Below are 25,042 nucleotides of genomic sequence, written 5' to 3' on the forward strand. Positions count from 1 at the left end.
ATTAAAGGTCAACAGCAGAAAGTCCCACCTTAATTACTATTACACACAGTGAGAACAGGGCAGAGAGAAGGCCATTTCATATATAGAAGACAGTATGAACAAAGGCTCAGGAAAAGGATGAGATAAGGCAGAATGTGAGTTGGGACAGCATGTAGTTCAATTTGGCTTGAACATAAAGTGCATGAAGAAGTACAGTGTAAGATAACTTTGGAAAGGTAGTTTGGGAACATTCTAGAAGAACTTGAATGTCAATATATAGTCCTAGACATACTGGTATATATAGTATCCTTTGAATAAATCATATTAGCTTATTTCTTATTCAGAAGACAATGGAATAACACTGAAAGGTATTAGGAATGAATGAATGGATACAATATTTTTAAGTGCTTACTATATGCCAAGCACAGTGAGAATTACTGGGAATATAATAGAAAAGCAAGATATTACCTGTTCTCATTCTAAGGGAAACAACACATATACAATAGAAAGAAAGGAATGTTTAGCTATTGGGTCCTCTCAAGGGTGCATTAGCAGGTCAGATTTTGCTTTTCCAGGAGCCTAGAGAGCATAACAGCAGTGCAGATGGTAAATCTCAGCAACCCTTTGGATGGAGAGTGACATGGTAGATGATAAGGCCTAATGGTACTCCATATAATCAGGAAGATTTTAGTTATTGACTCAACCTGATCCAACTTTTGTGAATGGCTATGTCCACTCTAGTTTGGGGAGACTGAAAGGGCTCAGCTTTCCACATTGGGAATAAAAGAATGGATCTGAGAGCCCAAGTACAGTCAGGAGCTCTGTGAAGAATAGATTGGAAAAATGATGGAGGAAGGCTAATAAAAAGATTTTATCATCTTTGGCATTTCTACAACAAAGGTGATAAAGGAAGGAATTAGAAAAGTGGCAGTGGTAATGAAAAGGAAAGGATGAACAGAAGAAACATTAATAGGACTATAATAGAGAGACCATTAAATATTAGGGCTGGGATAAGAGTCAAAGAAAGCCAAAAATGACTGACATCATCAGCCTCTGTGACTGGGAGAAGAGTACTGCTCTCAGCACAAATAAAGAAATGGGGAAGAGGAATTAGCTTTCAGAAAAAGAGGATGAGTTCTGTTTTGGACATGTTGATTTGATATGCCTGCAGGCCATCCAGGTGGAGATGTCCAGAAGGGACTTGGAATTAGAGAGCTGTTGTTGAATGATATTCAGTGTAGAGTGTAGCCTAAGGAGCACTGTGCTGGTGAAAAATGTATTAAATCTCATCCTCAGTACCCTTCCTGTTGCATTCCTGTTGAGCCTCAGGTGGCAGAAGAACATACAAAATAACCCTAGACAGTGACACATATATAGAGATGTGCCACTAAGCTCCCTTTACCCTATGATGGAAACCACTTTGCAGACCTGCCAATATTTCAGATAGCAAGTTTTAGAACCTTAAAGAATTATTGTGTGAATTAACTCTCTCTGAGGAGATAGTAATTCCTTTGAAGACAGAAAGCCTATCTTCTTACACATCCATATGCTCCACAGCACAATGCAAAACAATATAAGACTTTGTGCTTATCGAACACTTTATAAATATTTAGCTACTTCTGTAATGGTTACTGCCTAGACAGACTACATGGCTGTACACTAGCACTAAGGGAGTACAGAATAGGAACACCTTATTTTAAACAGACATGAGTGGGCCCAGATATTCTCATAAAACCCCTTACATCTCTCATCTGCAAATCTGCTTTTCCAGTTCTAATGCACTCTCTCCAATTTAGTCCAGAAACTAGATAATGGAATCATATGATATTGATGGGATTATGGGATTTTCAATGGACCCATAAAAGGAAAATACCACAGCTTTGTCCCTGAACTTTCCCACACACTTCTACCTAGATATTCAATAATCCTTTTAACTGTCCTTTCCTTGTGGCCCTACAACTTAACTCCTTTCATTTTCTACACATGGCCCACCCCAGGCTACTTGCCACTCCTTAATCCAAAGATCTTCCCACAGTCTTTTTCTGTACAGAAGTACCAATCTTACCTTCATTAAATCGCTCAGATTCTTAGAATGTCTCTTGCTTCAATTGACATCACAATATTCTGCACATTTACTAGAAATCTTGCCCATCCAATCAGTGTTATAATAAAGTCTCACTACTCTTACTGAAAGAAAGCTTGAGTGGTCAATTCTTTAGAGGAAGATCCATCCCGTACCTTATATTTTGGGATTCTCAGCAGCCCAAACAACAATAATATAGTATTCCTGTTAATAACTTATCCCCCTTTAGATAGAAGTTTCATGAGAATAAGAACCTTCAACTTCACATCTATCCAACAATTAGGTCTATATATCATAGATTATGTTTAATTGATATTTACTTGAATAAATGTGCTTTCATTACATTTCATCATTTGTCATCTTTCTTCCATATATCCCTTTGAATTTTTAAATTTCTCTAGTTCTTCTCAATTATCATCTGTTTTTTCTTTTTTCTTTTCCTTCCCTCCCACCCTATCATCTGTTTTTCCTGAGGGAGTCAAGAACCTCTGGGAAGTGGGGAAATGAGAAGGCAGATAGCATCACTATATGGGTTCCCCCAATATGGAGATGGTAAGTACCTACAAATAATTAGACATAAGCATGTCTAAATACTGCATATACTTGTGTATCTATATTTTGATGGAGAAATATGGAAAATCTCTTGCCCAATCAGCGTTGTCTATCTGTGCCAGTACCACCTACTCTCCAAGGGACAGATGGAATTAGTATCTTCAGTCTTTAATAATCATGAGTGATTTAAGGACTGTAATTAAAAATATGTACATGAGGAATAAGAATAAGCAAAATTCCTTTATGGTTATGAGTTATGCAGACCCTTGAGAAGGAAATGTAGAAAAAGGGGATGTTACTCCATATCAAGAAGGAGATTGACAAGAAGTACACCTTTACATGTTATTGTGTTGTGTAGAAACTTTTCAGCAATAATGAATGACACACAGGTCTAAACAGTTCTCCTGCCTGAGCCAAGGTGCCATTTTTCTGGTTAAGTTTGGTCTTTATTGGACCTACCCAGTAAGTCATTAATATAAAAAGGACTAAAGCCTAAATTCCAAATATGAGGGAATAAAACCTTCAGCTTTGCCATGGAAACAACTCAATATTTAAGGTTTTTTTTTTAATGGTGTTGTACATTCTACATTGTAGTTTACTATAGTTAAAATTAGCAAAACATCTCATAATTGTATTTTTTCTAATTCACATTCTGTACATTTTTATTTTTACAAAAAACCAAAAATATCCCCTTGAAAGAAATAAGCCTACTGGAGATGTGCATATTCACTGAATGGAAGGAAGGGAGGGAGGAAGAGAGGGAGAAAAAGAGGAAGGGAAGAAGAAAAACTGGTTGAATTGAACTAAGTCATAGTTTTGTAGCTCTAGTCAGCTTTGGTCTGGAAAATCACACTGTCAATTTTGCTAGAATTGTGTATAGAGTAAAAATCAACAAACTCTGACTGGGTTGCTCTGGGCCTTTCCTATGAGACAAATGAATGAATTTTTTTTTATCATTGTTAGAAAAATGTTTTGTCATTTATTTATTTTTGACAATTTTTTGAAGTTTTGTTTTCTAAATTCTCTACCTTTCTCCAGCTCCTCCCCCAGTCATTGAGATACAAGGAAATATGATATCAATTTTACATGTGAAGTCATGTAAAACATATTTCCATATTAGCAATGTTGCAAGGAAAATAAAGAAATGGTAAAAGAAAGTATACTTAAATATTCACTCAGAGTTATCAGTTCTTTCTCTTAAAGTGGATACCATTTTTCATCATGAGTCCTTTGGAATTGTTTTGGACTACTGTGTTGACTAGAGTAGCCAAGTCTTTCACAATTGATCATTGTTATAATACTGCTGTTGCTGTGTGCAGTGTTCTCCTGGTTCTATTCACTTCACATCAGTTCATATATGTCTTCCCAAGTTTTTCTGAAACCATCCTGCTCATCTGTTTTATTTTTTTAATAGCACAGTAATATTCCATCAAAATTATATACCAAAGCTTGTTCAGCCCATTCCCCAATTGATGGACATCCCCTCAATTTCCAATTACTTGGTACCAGAAAAAGAAAGGCTAAAAATATTTTTGTATGTATGGGTCATTTTTCCTTTTCTTTCTCCTTTGATCTCTTTGGGAGAAAAACCTAGTAGTGGCAATTGCTGGGTCAAAAGTTATGCATGATATTTATAGCCCTGAAATTTCTTGCAGATCAGGGTTTCAAAAAGTAAATCCGAGGTATCACTATGAGAGTATAAACTCAAAGTTACAATCCTTGCTGTCAGGTCTTTGGAGAAATATTAGATAGTAGAGATCTGTTAAATTAAGCTGTGTGAGTAAAGAATTTTCTTAGCCAGAAGAAGTAATTAGATTTTTTTTTTATTCTGAGTGAAAAAGAAATTGCCTTAAGCAGAGTAAGAAGGAGAAGTAATTTTTATCTGAGCTTTCATTTCTAATCACTTAGACTCTGTGTGTTCTTTGTATTTCGTGTTTCTGTGTTATTTGCAAGATTAGCCTGTATTTGTTTCCAAAGAACTAGGCAGAGAGTTGAGAAGCAAAGTGAAGTCTTAACCAGCCAGACCAGTAAGACTGCCTGAAGGCATTCCTTTTGTTACCTTATCAATTAAAGTTTAAAAGGAAAAAGTAAAGAGAAAGCTTAAAAAAAATTCTGCCTTTTGATTATAGCCAAAAATAAGAGACAAAGAGAAGGGGACCTTTTCCCCAATTTATAAAAGTTTGCAGATTTGAAAGTAGAATCAGAGAAGGAATTTTTCTTTGGGGATCTTCTGTGAAGTAAAATCCAAGCTGTGTTTTTATTTGGAGAAGGAGTGGTGGTAACAGCAGTTTGTTTTCAGCTCTGAGCTGCTGAGAGATACAATAGCAGGACCATATCACCCATAGAATCTACCTCATTCAGCCTGACTCTGTGAACCTAGCTAGAGACACCAAGGGATGATGAGGGAAATTCTCTAAGTCCTGTACCTTTAATTCTTAGAGAGCAGACGACCATCCCAATTGAGATTGATTGATAACCCCTTCAGTCACAAAAGACCAAGTTAGAAATTGAATTAGGATTCAATTATTCCTCAGTCAATTTAAGAATTTTTTACATTTTGTTAATCAATTCCTGCCTGAGATGCAAAAGTATTTCAAAAATGTTTCTACTGTGGAAGGAAAGGTCACATTACTCAAGAGTGTTTTAAGAGAAAAAGGATCTTAGAAATCAAAAGGAAAGTGGCTTTAGGGGTTCCCTAAGGTGCAGTAATGCAAAAAAAGAGGGAAAGGGAAGGGCTGCGGATCTCAAAGATACATTTTCTTTTATCTAGACCCCAAGATCCCAGGTGCAGACTTTCTCCAGGGATTCACCTCTTGTTCCTTCAACAAATTTTAAAGTTGAATAACTCAAATAGAAGCAATTCAGTTTCCTGGCATGGCACTGATAGACTATCCAGGTTTCATAGGCATAGAACAATGAAGTCAGCACAATGGTTCTGTAGACCTTCAGATTGGTAGTCAATCTAAGACCTCTTCTCTCCCACACTTTCCTTCAGAGACTCCCAAACACTGAGCTAGCTCTGTCAATTCATGCATTAACCTCATTATCAATGTACACATCCCTGAAAAGTACACTACCAAGGTAATTGAACTTATCTACAGCATTCAAAACTTCTTTGCTCTATCAGATGGTTCTGCATATGGGTGGTGTGGTGGTGGCTGACAGAGCACCTGTGTTTTCTTGGTGTTAATTGTTAGGCCAAAATTAGCACAAGCAGCAGAGAACTGATCCATACTCTGCTGCATCTCAGCTTCAGAAGCTGCATTGAGTGATCATCTGCTAACAGAAAATTACACTCCAACACTCCCTCCACTTTGGTCTTGGCTTGTAACCTTTTCAAATTGAAGAATTTACCATCAGTGAATTAGCTGATCTTGATGCCCTGTTTGTCTTCATTGAAGGCATTTGATAACGTGGCTGAAAACATCATGTTAAAAAGCATGGGAGCAAGCATACAGCCTTGTTTCACTCCATTGGTGAATGGGAAAGCATGAGAGCATTATCTTAGGAAAATTCTGAAGATCACCTGTCAGGATGAGATACTACACACCGAAGAGGTCCTTTTTTGACCTAAACTGCCAAGCATTCAAACTCTGCTTCAGAGAGCACAACTTTGATGGGCTGGCCACGTTGTTTGAATGCAAAACACACACATGCCAAAAAACTATTTTATCAAGAACTCACATAGGGCAAGTGTTCATATGGTGATCAAAAGAAGCAATACAAAACATTTGCAAGCTGTCTCTTAAGAACCTTGGAATTGATTGTGTGACATTGTACACACTGGCACAAGACTGCTCAGCATGGCATGCCCACATCAGAAAAGGCACTGTGTTCTGTGAGTAAAGCAGAATTGAAGTAGCTCAAAAGAAATCTGAAATGAGAAAGAGAATCCACCCCAAATGTTCACATGAACTATTTGTTCCTCATCCTTGGTAGAACATTCTGAGCTTGTATTAGTCTGATCAGCCACAGTCAGACACACTGTAACTTGACTCGTCAAGTCATTTTGGTCTTCTTCAAAAACAAAGGACAATAACCAACCAACCATGATGAATAACTAATCTTTCTATTGTCAACCTTCAGAATTCTAAGAAAAACAAATGATATAAGGTTGTATCAGTTTTTATTACTCACAAAGTGTGTAGTGTGTATGTGTCCATCCATGGATGCCAGTCTGGAATTAAGCTCACTTTAGGGTTAGGGTGCAGTTTATATGCCCTTTAAACAGGGGCTAATATCACTGCATCATCATTTTGCCCCTGGACTGAGGAAATACATCTTTTATCAGACCACCTCTGATTTGGGATATCTAGAAAAAAGAATCTGTTAACAGGGTAGGGAGTAACCAGGAACAGGAACATAAACCATTTTATGCCCCCTATTTCTTTTTTGTAATCACTAAAAATATCTTAATGGTTTTCTCTTAAAAAAAAAAAGGATTTGTCTCACAAACTTATTCTGGGACTAAAAATAGGCAGTATAGTGGAGCTCTTTTGATTTAGGGAACACCTGAGTTATAGGTAGTCAAGTAACAGGTTACAATTGTGGTAGGCAAATTAATGAAGTGAATACCCAGGCTAAAATTATTTCTATACCTTGGGAAAATAAAATAAAAGTAAGACATTGGTTAAAGAATAGTATGTGCAGTCTGGGATGTGGTTGAAATGTAAAGGGAGGTTGTGGAGTCTGAATAAAATTTTGGGAGATTTGGAAAGAAAAATAAAGACTTGAGGGAAAATGTGGAAGAGAGATAAGAAGGTTTGGGTTTTTGAATAATAAAAACATTTCAGTTTGATTTGAAAGTTAATAGACAAAGTTATAGAGGGTTAGGAGAAATTTGATAAGAAATATGTTCTGACTGTGACAATTGGGATAGATTACTATCACTTTTAAAATAGTTTGCCGTGGATTAACTAGAAATAGTTAATCCCATAGTATGAGATGCTCTGAATAAATAGCCCTTGTGCAAAATATACTACTAAATAATTGAAATTATAAATTGAAATTCTATATGATACCATTAGGGAAATAGATGCAGGTACAATTGAATTTTTCTGGTCTCATTTTAAGCAAAATGTATCATAATTTATTATTATTGTTAGTTGTACTTTATCAGAGAACTTGTTAGCTGTGTGATTTTAAGCCATTACCCCAGTTAAGTGATTTGAAATGTATATAAAGATAATGTTTAACATTAATTTGATAATTTATTGTATTAAGAATATTGTTAGGAAAGGGAACTCTTTCATTCTTTTGGGTTATGTATTTAATTGTTAAAAGGCTGATGTGAATATGTGAAATAAAAAGCTCTTTACCAAACTGTTCTTTAAAGGAAAGCAGAAAATTGGGTGGGAAATTTATAGACAGTTTCTCAGATAAAGGTCTCATATCTCTAATATATAAAGAATTTTGTAAAATCACAAGAAGATGAGTCATTCCATGATGGATAAATGGTCAAAGGATATGAACACACTGTCTGCCAATGAAGAAACAAAAAAATAAAAATAAAAAATTAAAGTCTTAAGAAAAGCACTCTAAATCACTATTGATTAGAGAAATACAAATTAAAAATCATTTTGCACCTACCAGATTGGCTAACATGATTGAACAGGAATATGACGAATATTGGAGGAGATATGGAAAAATTGGGACATGATTTCATTATCGGTGGAATTGTAAATAATCCAAACAATTTTTTGTAAAGCAATCTGGAATTATGTCCAAAGAATTATTAAATTGTCTACACCTTTTGACTCAATAAAACCACTACTAGGTTTATTTCCAAAGGAAATAGAAAGAAATGGAAAGGAAAGAAAATTGAAAGAAAATTAATCTATACATTCTGACTTATTTATAACAGCTTTCTTTGTGGTGGCAAAGAATCAGAAATTGCAGGGATGCCCATCAATTGGAAAATAGTTCAACAAGTTGTGGAATATGATTGGGATGGAATACTACTATTCTATAAGAAATGATGAGCTCAATGACCTTAGAAAAACATGGATAGACTTGCATGAAATAATGAAGAGTGAAATGAGCAGAACCAAGAGTTGTATACAGTAACAGGATTATTGTTTTAAGAACAACTTTGAGAGACTAAGTCATTTAGACTATTATAAATACCCAAATTAACTACAAAGGTATATCAATAAGGCAAGATTCATAATATCAACGGTCACCATGAATATTCCTATATAGTTTGGAATTGCAAAGTATAAGAGACTCTCTGTATAAAAGGCAGAAGAAGTAAAACATTTATTCAGACACCAGAGGATCAAATCCTAAAACCAATAACCTCAATTCAACATAGCACTAATTGTATCCCAAAACCAGTAAGTCCACCTCAATGTAACAGCAAGGAGATTAAAAAACAGAATCACAGCAAAGAGCCAAGGCATCCTGTAATCTTCCCTTCTGCTAGGGCCTTCCTGTAAACATTCACTCATGTATCCTGTCTGCTTGCTTGCATCCTCTCCTCCCTCAGTTTTGAAAGCCCTTGCAATTCTCAGAGTCCTTCTAGTTCTCTCTATGTCTCTCTGTCTCTGCATCTCTTCCAGTTCTCTGTCTTTTGAAGCTCTCTCTCTACTCTTCCACTTCTTCTCACAGTTCTCTCTGTCTCTTTGCAGCTCTCTCCTCTGAGCTTAATGGCTACCAGTAGGCCTGGGGCTTAGCACCTAGTAGCAAAAAGTTATGGGCTTGCCTATAAGCAAGGCCTCTCCTAATCCAGCTTCCCTTAACTAGCTCCACCTGAGGCCTACTGAATGGGCTGGGGAAGATCATTGATTGCATTAGCACCACAAAAGGACATATGAAAGAATATACTATCTGCAACCAGAGAAATAACTGATGAATAGAAGTAGGTAAAGAATGATTTTTTACACATATACATTTTTGTGTCTAATGGTAGCCATCTCTACGGTGCAGAAGGAAGGGGATGAAAAGAAGAAAAAATGAATTTACATGATAATTTTATTATATATTTTAAAAGAATATCAAGTTATACACAATAGATTTGCAATTTCATCCACAATAATCTTTTATTAAAAATAATATTCTGTTACGAAAATTCTTGTTTTAGATGGTGGAGTAAAGGCAGGGACTTTCCTGAGCTCTCCCCCAAGCCCCTCCAAATACCTTTTAAAAAAGTCTAAACAAATTCTAGAGCAGCAAAACCCCATGAAAGATGGAATGAAAAAAAATTTCCATACCAAGACAACTTGGAAGGGCAGCAGGAAAGGTCCATTGCACCAAGGTAAGAGAGGAGCACAGTCTAGCATAGCCACAGCCTGTACCAGCATAGACATGGCCCAAGCAAACTCAGAGCAGGCCTTGGGGTGACTGATTTACTGGCAGCAGTGGCAATTTCCAGATTTCTCAGTCCAAAGATGCCAAAGACAATTTAGAAGATTGGCAAGATCTGTCACACCTGGGTTAGAGTGGAACATACTTCAGCATAGGCCTCTCCATCACAGCCCAGGCCATAGCAAACCAGAAGCAGACATTGGGAGTGACTGAATCAGCAGTGGGAACAGATGCTTTCAGAGCTCTCAGTCCACAGATGTAAGGGGGTTGAACAACTGGTCAGAAGGAGATTGCAGGAATCTTTTTACTGGCACTGGGGGCAGAACTTGGTTGCTTTGCCCATACTCAGATCTGGGTTGCAGTCCTAGGTGACAGTCCCAGGCAAGGAAGAGCACTAGCATAGTGGAGATTGCAGCAGCAGTTGAGGGGGGATTTTCCTCACAACTCTAGGAAAGAGTGCTTGTGGTCATTCACAGACCAAAGCACAAGCCAGGAGAGTAGTAAATACCTCTCCTTATATCATACCACCTTGAAAGGACTGAAAACTTACAGGTCCCTAGAAGTATTTCTGCAAACAGCTGCACAAAACCCCTGAAGCTTAAGACACTGCACCCTCCAACCTAGTTCCAGAGCCTCACTTCAAAAAAAGACATAAGTCACCTAATAGAGTGAGAAAATAAGCAAACAAGGGAAAAAATCTCTGACTATTGAAAGCTAGCATGGTAATAATGAAGATCAAAACACTCAGTCAGAAGAAGATAACAAAGTCAAAGCTCCTACATCCAAAACTTCTAAGAAAATAAAATTAGATCTCAGGCCATGGAGGAGCTCAAAAAAGATTTTGAAAATTAAGTAAGAGAGGTAGAGGAAAAATTAGGAAGAGAAATGAGAGTGATGCAAGAAAATCATGAAAAAGAGAGTCAATAGCTTGGTAAAGGAGACACAAAAAAGTGAAGAAAATACCTTAAAAAATAGACTAGGGCAAAAAATAAAAAAGGTACAAAAAGCCAATGAGGAGGAAAATGCCTTAAAAAAGCAGAATTGTCCAAATGAAAAAGGAGGTGCAAAATTCCACTGAAGGAAATAATTCCTTAAAAATTAGAATGAAGCAAATGGAAACTAATGACTTCATTAGCCATCAAGAAATAATAGAACAAAACTGAAAATGCTGATTTTCTTCCATAAATTAAAAAATAAATCAATAAAAAATAAAAGTAGGTTTGTAAAACATTGGTGTGGTGCAAGAGTCATCAAGACTAAATTTAATTTAAACTATAATCAATCTAAGCTGTGAATCAGTAGAATCATGTTTAGCTTGTTCACATGAGGTGTTTATATGAAGATTTCTTGGATTTCTATAATTTTTGGATTTTACTTTTATCAAAACGAGGCGGAGCACCCAAAAAAATCATTTTTATATGACTACAGATAGCTTTAATTTCTTCATCTGAAAACTGCCTGTTCATATCCTTTGACCATTTATCATTTGGGGAATGACTTGTATTCTTAGAAATTTGACACACTTCTTATATATTTTAGAAAGTCCTTTATCAGAAATACTGGCAGTAAAAAATTATTTCTAGCTTTAAGTTTCCCTTCTAATCTTGGTTGTGTTGGCTTTATTGTACAAAAGCTTTTTAATTTAATGTAATAAAATTATCCAGTTTGCGTTTCATAATGTTCTCTATTTCATTTGGTCATAAATTTTCCCTCCTCCTTAAGGTCTGACAGGCAAACTATTCTTTGATCTCTTAATTTGCTTATGGTATCACCCTTTGTGTCTAAATGGAAATTTTGACTTTCAGATACAAGACTCAAGAGAAACATGGAAAGGTAAACAGGAAAGGGAAATCATAAGGGACTTAGTAAGGTTAAACTTTTTACAATCCTTCATGGGAAGATGATACTTGTAACTCATAAAAACTTTCTCATTATTAGGACAGTTAGGAGTATGTGTATCTAGAGGGCACAAGTAAGAGTTGAATATGAGGCGATGATTTAAAAAAATAAAATAAAGGGGTGAGAAAGAGGAATGTGCTGAAAGAGAAAGGAAGAGGTAGAATGGATTAAGTTATCTCACATAAAAGAGGGAATAAAAAACTTTTTCTGTGGAGGGGAATTTAGTGCAAGTGAGGGGAAGTTAGTGAACCTTACTCTCATCAGAATTGTCTCAAAGAGGGAATAACATACACACTCACCCTACAGGAAGGGGTTAAGAGAAGGTGGGATGATAGAAGGGAGGGCAGATTGAAGAAGGTGGTAGTCTGAAGCAAAATACTTTTGAGGATAGACAGAGTGAAAGGAAAGAGGGGATGGAATCAATGGGGCTGGGGGAATAGGATGGAGGGAAATACATTTAGCAATCATCACTGTGAAAAAAATTTTGAAGCAAGCATCTGTAATAAAGCCCTAATTTCTCAAACATTTAGAGAATGGAGTCAAATTCATAAAAATAGGAGCCATTCACCAACTGATGAATGATCAAGAGATGTGAATAGTTTTCAGATGAAGTAATTGAAACTATCTATTGCCATATGAAAAGGTGCTCAAAATTTCTGTTGATTGGAGGAATGTGAATTGAAACAATTCTGAGCTACTACCTCATACCTATTAGATTGGCTAATAGGACTGAAAAGGAGAATGATAAATATTGGAGAGGATGTGGGAAAAATGAGAAATGAATACGTTGTTGGTGGAGTTGTGAACTAATTCAACCATTTTTAGAGCAATTACGTATTCCCTAAGGATTATAGAACAAAGGGTATGCCCCTTTGACCTAGCAGTGTCACTAGTAGCTCTGTATCCAAAAAGAGATTTAAAAAAAAGGTGGAAAGGAGCTATATGTATGCAAAGTTTTTGGTGACAGAGATTTGGAATTTGTGGGGATGTCCATCAATTGGGGAATGGCTGAACAAATTGTGCTATGTGGTTGTGACGGAATACTATTGTGCCATAAGAAATGGTAAGCAGGATGGTCTCAGAAAAAAAAAACAAACTTGGAAAGACTCATATGAGCTTATATAAAGAGAAATGTACTATGTACAAAGTAACAGCAATATTGTAAGATGATCAGCTGTGAATGACAATTATTTTCAGCAATACAACAACTCAAAACAATTCTGAAGGACTTATGATGAAAAATGCTATCCATCCAGAAAAAGAACTGATGGTGTCCGAATAGGGATTGAAGCATACTTTTTTTTAAACTTTCTTTGTTTTACCTAAGGGTGTTTTTTTTTGGTCTATGTTTTTCTTTCATAACATGACTAAAATGTAAATATGTTTTGTATGATGACGCATGTATAACCTATACCAAATTTCTTCCCTTCTCAAACAAGGTGGTGGGGCAGGAAGAAGGGAGAGAATTTAGAACTCAATGTTTTAAAAATGAATGTTAAAATGTTTTTTACAAGTAATTGAGGAAAAATAAAATACTAAGGATTCAAAAAAAATTTAAAAAGAACTAAACAGTTTGACCTTATTAAATCACTTATAATTGCTCTTTCTTTTTTTACTATTTATGTTTGTCCTGATTTTTGTAGGCCAAATTTTACATTCAGTTCTGGTCTTTTCTTCAAGAATACATAATAGTCCTTTATTTCATTAGACATTTTTTTCCTTTCAGGGTTACACTCAGCTTTGCTGGATAAATTATACTTGGTTGCAAACTCAACTCCTTTGTTCTTTGGAATATCATTCTCCTTGCCCTTTTGTCTTTTAATGTAAAAGCTGCTAAATTTTGTGTTATACTGACTAGTGATTGTTTCAGTAGTGTCCAACTCTCCATGACCCTGTTTAGGATTTTCTTGGCAAGGATATTGGAATGGCATGCCATGTTGTTCTCTAGCCCATTTTACATATGAGAAATTGAGGCAAACATGGTTAAGTGACTTGTTCAGAATCATACAACTAGTAGAGTCTGAGGCTTGATTTGACCTTAGGCCCTCCTGACTCCAGGGCTGGCACTCTATCCATTTCCCATCCTGATTGTAGCTCTACAATATTTAACTTGTTTCTTTCTAGTTGCTTATAGCACTTTCTCCTTTACTGGAGAGCCTCAGAACTTAACTATTAAGATCCTGTGATTTTTCATCTTGGGATGTCTTTCAGGTGGTGGTTGGTAGGTCTTCTAAGTTTTTATTTTAACCTCTAGTTCCAAAACTTCAGGGCAATTTTCATTAATAATTTCTTGAAGTATACTGTCTAGATACTTTTTTATCATAACTTTCAGGTAGTCCAGCAATTCTTACATGGTCACTGCTCAATCTGTTTTCCAGATCAGTTATTGTCATAATGAGATATTTCATATTTCCTTCTTTTTTTATTCTTTTGATTTTGCTTTATTATTTCTTGGTGTCTTATGAAGTCATTAACTTCCCCTTGCCCAATTCTAATTTTTAAGGAGTTATTTTCTTCCATAAGTTTTTGGATCTCTTCCAATTGATTGACTTTATTTTCATAATTTTCTTTATTTTCTTGCATTACTCATTTTTCACCTATTTTTTTCCAGTCTCTCTTATTTGATTTTTAAAGTCCATTTTATGCTCTTCCAAGATATCTTCTGGGGCTTGTGGTAATTTTAAATTTTTCTTTGAAACTTTAGAAGTAGCATTTTTGACTTCACTGTCTTCTGAGTTTGAATGCTGATCTTCTCTATTACCACAGTGGCTTCTATGATCAGGTTCTTTCTCTTTTGCATGTTCATTTTTAGCGGCCTATTTCTCGGCAGCTAACTTTATATTTGAGTCAGTTCTAATCCTGAGGTGTGGGGGATAAGGCTTTGGATTTTTCTTGCTGTTATTTTCTGAGCTCTGTTCAGGGGCCTGACCTCAGGTTCTTCTTGCCAGCCCTGAGCCTCAACCAAGGCCCCCAGCAATACAGTCACTTTAAGTGCTCTTACGCCCTGTAGTCCCTCTGGGAGCTGCAAGCTTCGGCTCACCCCTCTGCCCTTGAAATGAAACCAAAGTCTGTATACTCTCCTACAAGTGACCACAGCTGTAAGGGCACTTGCCACACTGTTACTGCACTCACAAGCATGTACTTACTTTTCCTCACCCAGAGCTCTAGCCAGTGGAGGACCCTGGAATCTTCCCCAAATCAGCTTCCCTGATCTCTAGTCTGTCTGTGGGGCAAAAGTTCCTGAAAATGAGGCTGCCTCAGAAACAGCTGCTCTCGAGGCTTGCTGTTTGTCTATTCAGGTATCTGCCTGGAGGTATCTGTACTTCAGTCAGGTAAGACTACCATCCCCATAGATCAGGTCTTTCTTAATGTCCTCCCAAGGTATGTTAGGTTGGATAACTGCTTTATTCTGTCTTTTAATTGTATTTGCCATCCTAAATTCAAATTGATGTATTACTTTAAATTATTTGTGGGGGAATTTTATAAAGCCAAGTAGTTGCTTACTTTATTCCACCATCTTCCCAGAAGTATCTCCCCACAGATAGTCATATATAACATTTTTTCATATAACTATTGATAGCTTTGATTTCAAATGTTCTTCTGAAAACTGCCTATTCATACCCTTTGAGCACTTATCAGTTGAGGAATGGCACTTTTTCCTCATAAATTTGACTTGGTTCCATATATATTTGAGAAATAAGGCGTTTATCAGAGAAAATTGTTATAATTCTTTTTGCTAGTTTCCTAATTTCCTTCTAATTTTGGCTACATTGGTTTTGTTCATGTACAATCTTTTTTTTTCAATATCACATATTCAAAATGATCAGTTTTCCTTCCCATGACCTTCTATATCTCTTGTTTGGTCATAAAGTCTTCCCTTATACATAGATTTGACAGATAATTTTTCCATGCTCCCCTAATTTGTTTATGATAGCACCCATTATGTCTAAATCAGAATGTGTGAATTTTTATACAAAGCCTTTGTGACAGTGAGTATAGATGTTAAAAGACAGAGGTATGTTGGAGCTGGTTTGAACAAGTCCGGGAGAGCTAATTATTAAATTGTCCATATATGTATCATTCCTCAGAAATCAATAAACACTGCAAACCAGGGCTTGATTTATTTCCAGAGATCCCATTTTTTAGTGGTCTCCTTTCCCCAGTACTATTGAAGCTCTGATAGAGAGGGAAGAGTATAATATAGTGAGGGTTCCTTTTTTATATCTATTGAACTAGGATGTGGCATGGGATGATGCATAAATATCTGCCTTTAGGAAGACCTGTGTTCCATATGACTCTGGGCAAGCCACATAACTCAGTATAATGGCAAGTTAAGTGGGACTTTGTTTTTTGTTTTGCAGTGCTTCTCAGCACGAAGGCTATCAAGTACCTTTGAGTCTTGCCCTTGTTTGAATCAAGTGTCACTGATTGGAAACAATATATATGAGGTGGTGCTAGTGACTAAAGATCTTTCCCACACCTTTTTGCTAAGTAGATACTAAGCCTCAAGCTTACTCCTTTTTGCTAAGTAGGCCCTAAGCCCCAGGCCCCTAAACAGGATATATATGCTCTGAGGTTGGAATTCTGCTTCCAGATACAGAACCTGAGGCCCCAGCACACAAGGCCAGTAACCAGGCCCCTAGCCTCCAGCACAAGAAGCATGGGACAGAACCCCTACATGTCCCAGAAGCAGAGATCAACTTAAAAAGCCAGGAAAAAGGCAAACACAGTGATCAAAAAGCAACTTAGAAAAGAAAAAAAACTATAGATTATTACTTTGGCCACAGAGGAGGTCAAAACACAAATTCAGAAGAGGACAGCATTGTCACTGCACCTACATCTGAAACCTCAAAGAAGGATATGAACTGGTCTCAAGCCCAAAAAGCTTTCTTGGAAGAGCTCAAGAAGGATTTTAAAAGTCAAATTAGAGAGTTTGAAGAAAAATAGAACAATTCTTTTAAAAATACAATTGACAAAATTGGAAAAAAAAATCACTGAAGACAACAACTCCTTAAAAAGCAAAATTGGCCAAATGGATAAGGAGGAAAAAAGGTTAACTGAAGAAAACAATTTGTTAAAAATTAGAATTGAGCAAGTAGAAGCTAATGACTCTATGAGGCATCAAGAATCAGTCAGACAAAATCAAAAGAATGAAAAAAAATAGAAAAAAAATGTAAAATATCTCATTGGAAAAACAACTGACCTGTAAAATAGATCCAGGAGAGATAATTTAAGAATTATTGGTTTACTAGAAAGTTATAATGAAAGACAGCCTGGACAGTATCTTCCAAGAAATCAAGGAAAACTGCCCCAAGGTACTAGAACCCTAGGGTAAAATAGTCTTTGAAAGAATCCACCAATCACCTCTTGAAAGAGATCCCAAATTGAAAATGCCAATGAATATTGTAGCCACATTCCAGAATTATCAGGTCAAGGAAAAAATACTGCAAGCAGCCAGAAAGAAACAATTCAACTACTGTGGAACTACAGTTAGGATCACGCAGGACCTTGCAGCTTCTACATTAAAAGATTTGGGGGCTTGGAATATGATAGCCCAGAAAGCAAAAGAGCTTGGATTACAACCAAGGATCAACTATCCAGCAAAACTGAGCATAATCTTTAAGGCAAGGAGAGGGATATTCAATGAAATAGGGGACTTCCAGACCTTGCTGATGAAAAGACCAGAGTCAATGCAAAATGTGATCTTCAAATACAAGACTTAAGAAAGGCATAAAAAAGTAAACAGGAAAGAAAAAAAAATGTTATTCAACAAGGACAAACTGCCTACATCTCTACATGGGAAGATGATCCTTATAAACCTTGAGAACTGTATCTTTATTATGATATTTAAATGGGATATACATAAAGAACCCAATTAAGGGGTGTAAAGGGATTGTAATGGGAGAAGAGAAAAGGATGAGGCAGAAAAGGGTAAATTACATCACATGAAGAGGCACAAAAACATTACAGTAGAGGGAAAGAAGGGAGGGAGATGAGTGTTGTTTGAACTTTACTCTCATTGGATTTGGTTCAAGGAGGGAATAACATACTCAGACATAGAAATCTAACTTGTCCTACAGGCAGTAGGAGGGGAAAGGGGAAAGAAAAGGGAGGGGGGCTAATAGAAGGGAGGGAAGATTGATGGAAGTGGTAGTCAAAAGCAAAACTGAGGAGGGAAAGGGAGGAAGGAGAAATAAAAGCATAAATGGGGGGAATAGGACGGAGAGAAAAACACACATAGTAATCATAACTATGAATGTGAATGGGATGAACTCTCCCATACAATGGAAGCAGATAGCAGAATGGATTAAAAATCATAATCCTAGAATATGTTATTTACAAGAAATATATTTGAAACAGAAGGATACACATAGGGTAAAGGTAAAAGGCTAGAGTAGAATATATTATGCTTCAGCTGAAGTATAAAGAAAGTAGGGGTAGCAATCCTAATCTCAGACAAAGCAAAAGCAAAAACAGCTCTAAATAAAAGAGATAAGGGAGGAAACTATATCCTGCTAAAGGGCACCATAAACATTGAAGTAATATCATTACTAAACATATATGAACCAAGTGGTAGAGCATCCAAATTCTTAGAGGAGAAGTTAAGAAAGTTACAGGAAGAAATAGACAAAAAACTGTACTAGTGGGGGACCTCAGTCTCCCCCTCTCTGAACTTGATAAATCTCACCTCAAAATAAACAAGAAAGAAGTTAAGGAGGTGAATAGAATTTTAGAAAAGGCAGATATGATAAACCTCCAGAGAAAACTGAATGGGGACAAAAAGGAATACCACTTTTTTCCTAGTGGTACATGGCACCTACACTGAAATCGACCATATACCAGGGTATAAAAACCTCACAGTTGAATGCAGAAAGGCAGAAATATTAAATGCATCCTTTTCAGATCATGATGCAACAAAAATTATATGTAATAAAGGGCCATGGGAAGATAAACTAAAAATGCATTGTAAACCAAACAGTCTCATCCTAAAGAGTGAGTGGGTCATGCAACAAATCATAAAAACAATAACTTTATTCAAGGGAATGGCAATAATGAGATGACATACCAAAACTTATGGGATGTAGCAAAAGCAGTTATTATGGGAAGTTTTATATCTCCGAATGCTTACTTGAATGAAATAGAGAAAGAGGTGACCAGTGAATTGGGCATGCCACTGAAAAAGATGGAAAGAGAACAAATTAAAAATCCCTAATTAAATATCAAATTAGAAATACTGAAAACCAAAGGAAAGATGAATAAAATTGAATTTCAGAAAACTATTGAACTAATAAATAAAACTAGTAGCTGCTTTTATGAAAAAAAATAGATCAACCTTTGTTTAATTTGACTTGAAAAAAGAACACCAAATTACCAATATCAAAAATGAAAAGGATGAATTCACTACCAATGAAAAGGAAATTAAAAACATAATTAGAAACTGTTTTGCCCAACTGTATGCCAATAAATTAGAAAATCTTAGTGAAATAGAGGAATATTTACAAAAATATAAATTGACCAGATTAACAGAAGCGGAAGCAAAATACTTAAATAACCCCATCTCAGAAAAAGAAAACAAACAAGCCATCAATGCATTCTCTAGGAAAAAAATCTCCAGGGCCAGATGGATTTAGAAGTGAATTCTACCAAACATTTAAAGAACTATTAATTCCTATACTTTGTAGATTATTTGGGAAAATAGGTGAAGAAGAAGTCATACCAAATTCTTTTTATGATACAAATATGGTATTGGTACCTAAACCGGGAAGAGTCAAAACAGATAAAGAAAATATAAACCAATTTCCCTAATGAATACAGATGCAAATTTTTTTTAAAAATAGAACCAGACCATAATGCTTTAATAGGGATTTATTTTCAGAACTATGTTTCTACTATGGGTTAAAATTTAAGATAAGTTAATTCATATATAAAGACTACAGAGACGAAACAGAGAGGAGACTGGGGGACAGCAGGTAGAGATATGGAGGCGGGATTCAGACACTGACAAAAACCAGTTTGCTCATGCCCTGGAAGTAGGCTTTCTCTCTCTGGCTCATGACTTCAAACTGTAGGGGTCTCCTACAGAAGTTACAGTCTGCTGAGGAGTGAGGCTTCAGGTCCAGCCCAACAAATTTCCAAGTATCCTGCAGGTTCTCCAGGAAATAGTTTATCATCTGTGGAGTGCGGTAGGGGGTTGGTGCAATGAGGGGCAGCTCTTCTGCCCGGGGGACTGTGGGGTAGTTAATGGTTTGGAAGTAGATGTTATGTTTGCTCATAAATTTGTCACAGACCTCTGTATTTTTAGCAGCATCTGCCACCAGAATTGGAATGATGTGACTGGAGCAGTGAACCACGGGGAGCCCGGCATCCATCAGTATGTGTCTCATAAATTTGACATTGCGTTGGTGCTGCTGGTGCTGGGCTCGACCTTCAGCACTCTTTAGGATGCGGACCGATTTGAGGGCTCCAGCCAGAAGCATTGCAGGGAGGGAAGTTGTAAAGATGAAGCCAGTGGTGTAGGATCGCATGGTGTCTTTTAAAGAACTTGTGTTGGAGAGGTAGCCTCCAACACAGCCAAAGGCTTTGCCAAGGGTTCCGGAAATGATATCCATTTTGTGCTCGATTCCATCATGATCACCTATCCCACCTCCTCGAGTACCATATAATCCCATGCCATGGACTTCATCCACAAAGGTAATTACCCCATATTAATGGGCCACATCACATAGTTCTTCCAATGGACATAACGCTCCATCCATTGAGTGAACGGTTTCAAATGCAACAATATTACAGACTGAGGGGTCTGATTTCTTTAGCAGCTCTCTGAGATGGCTTACATCATTATGGCAAAATATATACTTCAGCACTCTGCTATTATGAATTCCTTGGATCATGGAGGCATGGTTCCCAGAACCAGAATAAATTTCACAGTCTGGCATCATCTTGGTCAACGTGAAGAGGGTGGAGTCATTAGTAACAAAGCAGGATGAAAACAGTAATGCTGCATCTTTGAGGTAGAGGTCAGCCATTTCTCCTTCCAAATCAACATGAAATTTGCTAGTTCCAGAAATATTTCTAGTACCACCTGCTCCAACACCGTGTTGTTTTAATGTTTCCATAACTGCCTCACACACCGGAGGATGACGACTCATTCCTACGTAGTCGTTGCTGCACCAGACAGACGACTGCTTTTTAGTAGTAACAAGAGAATCCGTGTAGTTATCTGCCATTGGGAAAATGTGTGCGTTTGGGTTCACGGTTTTAAACACATGGTAAGTATGATCATTTTTCTTCTCTTCAATTTTTTTCTCAATCATACTGAAAAGTGGAAACAGATTTTGGAAAGTTGTCCTGAAGGAGATGGGATACCCTTTCTGGTCTTTGCTTTTGCATGAGATCCTGAAAATTCTTTAGCAAACCATTCAGGTCTTCTCTACCAGTCTTGAGATTAATCACAGCAGGATTAATTGGAGTTTGAGCAACTTCTTTCCTCACTGCCTGCATTTCGTGTATTTCCTCTTGAAGTTCTAGATTGGCCTTCTGGAAGACATTGCTGGTTCCTTAGTTTATCTGAGCCGCTAGGAAGGGGCATTTGCTGGCAGTTCCCTGACTCATGAAAGAGGTTGGATGGCCAGAGGGAAGCTGGGATCCACCAGTGGTCTGCTGAGAATCATCAGCATGCTGTGCCACAGGCTTGGAAGTTTTGTCCTTCTCATTGGCTGGAGGTGTTTCTTTTGCTTGTCAAAAGTGAATTGGTGAAGTGGTCATAGCCGGAGAAGCAGGTTTGGATCCAACTTCCATCATTTGGGGGCAATTCTGGGCATAGAAGAGCAGGGATTTGCCAGCCTTCTGGTGAAAGATTTGGGATACTCTTGACAAGAATGGGCAGCATCAAACAATGGTCTCCATTTTGAAGAAAAAGACAGGATCCTGAACAGCGTCAAGGAGGTGGTGGCAGTGGGGCTGGGAACTGTTGGCTGGAGGGACTAAGGTCACCACTCTGGTTTCTGGCACAAAAATATTACAGCACCTTGTCCTGAGAATAATACACTTGGATTAGGTAGGATTTATACCAGGAATGCCAGGCTGATTCGATATTAGGCAAATTATCAGCATAATTGATCATATCAACAACAAAACTAACAGAAATCATATGATTAACTCAACTGATGCAGGAAAAGCATTTGACCCAATACAACACCAGAGGGTAATATAGAAATGGAAAGAATCCACTGATCACCTCCTGAAAGAGATCCCAAAAGGAAAACTTCTAGGAATATTGTAGCCAAATTCCAGAGTTCCCAGGTCAAGTAAAAAATGTTACAAGCAACCAGGAAGAAACAATTCAAGTATTATGGAAACAAAATCTGGATAAAACAATATTTAGCAGCTTCTATACTAAGAGATTGGAAGGCTTGGAATATGATATTCCAGAGGTCAAAGGAGATAGGCTTAAAATCAAGAATTACCTACCCAGCAAAACTGAGTATAATATTTCAGGGGGGAAAATGGAGTATCAATGAAATACAGGACTTCCATGCATTCTTGTTGAAAAGGCCAGAGCTGAATAGAAAATTGGACTTTCAATTACAAGGATTAAGAGAAACATGGAAAGGTAAACAGGAAAGAGTACTTACATAAGGTAAGTCCCTTAAAGTTGAACTCTTTAGATTCCTACATGGAAAGATGACAATTGTAACTCAAGAGACCTTTCTCAGTATTAGGGTAGTTAGAGGTAATATACGCGTGCACACACACACACACACACACACATACATATATACATACACTATATATGTTTGTGTGTATGTATGCATATATGCATACATATGTGTATATATATGTGTGTGTGTACATGTATATAGAGGGCACAGGGTGAGCTGAATATGAAAGGATGATACCTACAAATAAAATTAAGAGTTGAGAGGAATGTTCTGGGAGAAAGAGAAAGGGAGAAGCAGAATGTAGTAAACCATCTTGCATAAAAGAGGCAAGAAAGAACTTTTACAATGGAGGGGAAGAAGAGGGGGCAAGTAGAAGGGAATAAATGAGCCTTACTTTCATCATATTTGGCTCAAGAAGGCAATTACATACACACTCAATTGGGTATGGAAATCTATCTTACCCTACAGGAAAGCAGGGAGGAAGGGGATAAAAGAGGGGAGATAATAGAAGGGATGGTAGATTGGGGGAAGGGGCAATCAGAAGGATACACTTTTGTGGAAGGATAGGTCAAGGGAACGAATAGAATAAATGGAGGGCAGGACAAGATAGAGGGTAATATAGTTAGTCTCTCACAACCTAACTATTATGGAAGTGTTTTGCATGACTACACATGTATAATCTATATTGAATTGCTTGCTTTCTCATTGAGGGTGGTAGGGAGGGAGGGAAGGAGAGAATACAGAACTCAAGGCTTTAAAAATGAATGTTAAAAATCGTTTTTGTGTGCAACTGTGAAATAAGATATACAGGCAATAGGGTATAGAAATCTATGTTACCCTACAGGAAAACAGAAGGGAAAGGGATTAAAAAAAAGGGGAGGGTGGTAATAGGAAAGAAGGCAGATTAGAGGAAGAGGTAATCAAAATGCACTCTGTCCTGGGGGTGGGGGATGGGAAAGATGGGGAGAAAATTTGGAATTCAAAATCCTGTGGAAGTGAATGTTGAAAACTGAAAATAAATGAATTTATATTTAAAAAAAAACCTACTTTATACTGCCGAAGGAATAGAGGAGTGGATCAGTGGAATAGTTTGGGTAGTAGTCAATGACTCTAATAATCTACTGTTTGATAAACCCCAAGATCTCAGCTTCTGGGATAAGAACTCACTATTTGACAAAAACTTCTGGTTAAATGGGAAAATAGTATGGCAGAAACTAGACATAGACCAACATCTCATACCATATACCAAAATAAAGTCCAAATGGGTACACAATTTAGACACAAAAATTTAGGTACTACAAACAAATCGAAAGCACAGAATAGTTTATTTGTCAGATTTATAGTGAATGGAGGAAATTATGACCAAACGAGATAGAGAACATTATGAAATGCAAAATGGATAATTTTGATTACATTAAATTGAAAAGTTTTTGCGCAAAGACAATGCAACCAAGATTAGAAGGGAAGCAGAAAACTGGGAAAGAATTTTTACAACCAGAGTCTCTGATAAAGGCCTCATTTCTTAAATATGTAGAGAACTGAGTCAAATTTATAAGAATATAATTCATTCCCCAATTGATAAATGGTGAAAGGATATGAACAGGCAGTTTTCAGAGGAAGAAATTAAAGCTATAGTCATATAAAAATGCTCTAAATCAGTATTGATTAGAGAAATGCAAATCAAAACAATTCTGAGGTACCACATCACACCTATCAGATTGGCTAACATCATAAAAAAGGAAAATGATAAATGTTGGAGAAGATGTGGGAAAGTTGGAACATTAATTCATTGTTGGTGGAGTTGTGAACTGATCAAACCATTCTGGAGAGCAATTTGGAATTATGCCCAAAGAACCATAAAAACATGAATACCCTAGAAGACACCATAGAAGTGGCATCCAGCAATACCACTTCTAAGGCTGTATCCCCAGGAGATCATAAAAATTGGAAAAGGTCCCACATGTACAAAATATTTATAACAGCTTTTTTTGTGGTGGCCAGGAATTGGAAATTGAGGGGATGCTCATCAACTGAGGAATGGCTGAACAAGTTACTGATATGAATGTAATGCAATACTGTTGTGCTATAAGAAATGATGAATAGGAAGACTTCAGAAAAACCTGGAAAGACATATATGAACTGATGCTGAGTGAAGTCAGCTGAACTAGGGGAACTTTGTACACAGTAATAGCCACAGTGCGATGACTGACTTTGATAGACTTAACTCTTCTCAGCAATGCAAGGACCTAAAACAATTCCAAAAGACTCTTGATGGAAAATGCCATCCACATCCAGAGAAAGAACTATGGAGTCTGAATGCAGAGCGAAGCAGACTATTTGCTCTCTTTTTTTGTTTAGTTTTGCTTTGTTTTCTCTTTCTCGTGGTTCCTCCCATTCATTATAATTCTTCTGTACAACATGACTAATGTGAAAATATGTTTAATAGGAAAGTATAGTAGATTGCATGCCATCCTGTGGAGTGGGGACAGGCAGGAGGTGGAGAAAATTTAAAACTTATGCAAGTGAATGTTGAAAGCTAAAACAAATTCATTAATTTTTAGAA

At 36.8% G+C, this 25,042-nt stretch overlaps 1 pseudogene; it reads right to left on the reverse strand.

Moving 5' to 3' along the window:
- Window positions 1-19,809: 19,809 nt before the first annotated feature.
- On the reverse strand, window positions 19,810-21,739 carry LOC118857845 (annotated as a pseudogene).
- Between the last annotated feature and the right edge of the window lie 3,303 nt (window positions 21,740-25,042).

This window comes from Trichosurus vulpecula, chromosome 7 (genome assembly GCF_011100635.1).
Source record: "Trichosurus vulpecula isolate mTriVul1 chromosome 7, mTriVul1.pri, whole genome shotgun sequence".
Lineage (NCBI taxonomy): Eukaryota > Metazoa > Chordata > Mammalia > Diprotodontia > Phalangeridae > Trichosurus > Trichosurus vulpecula.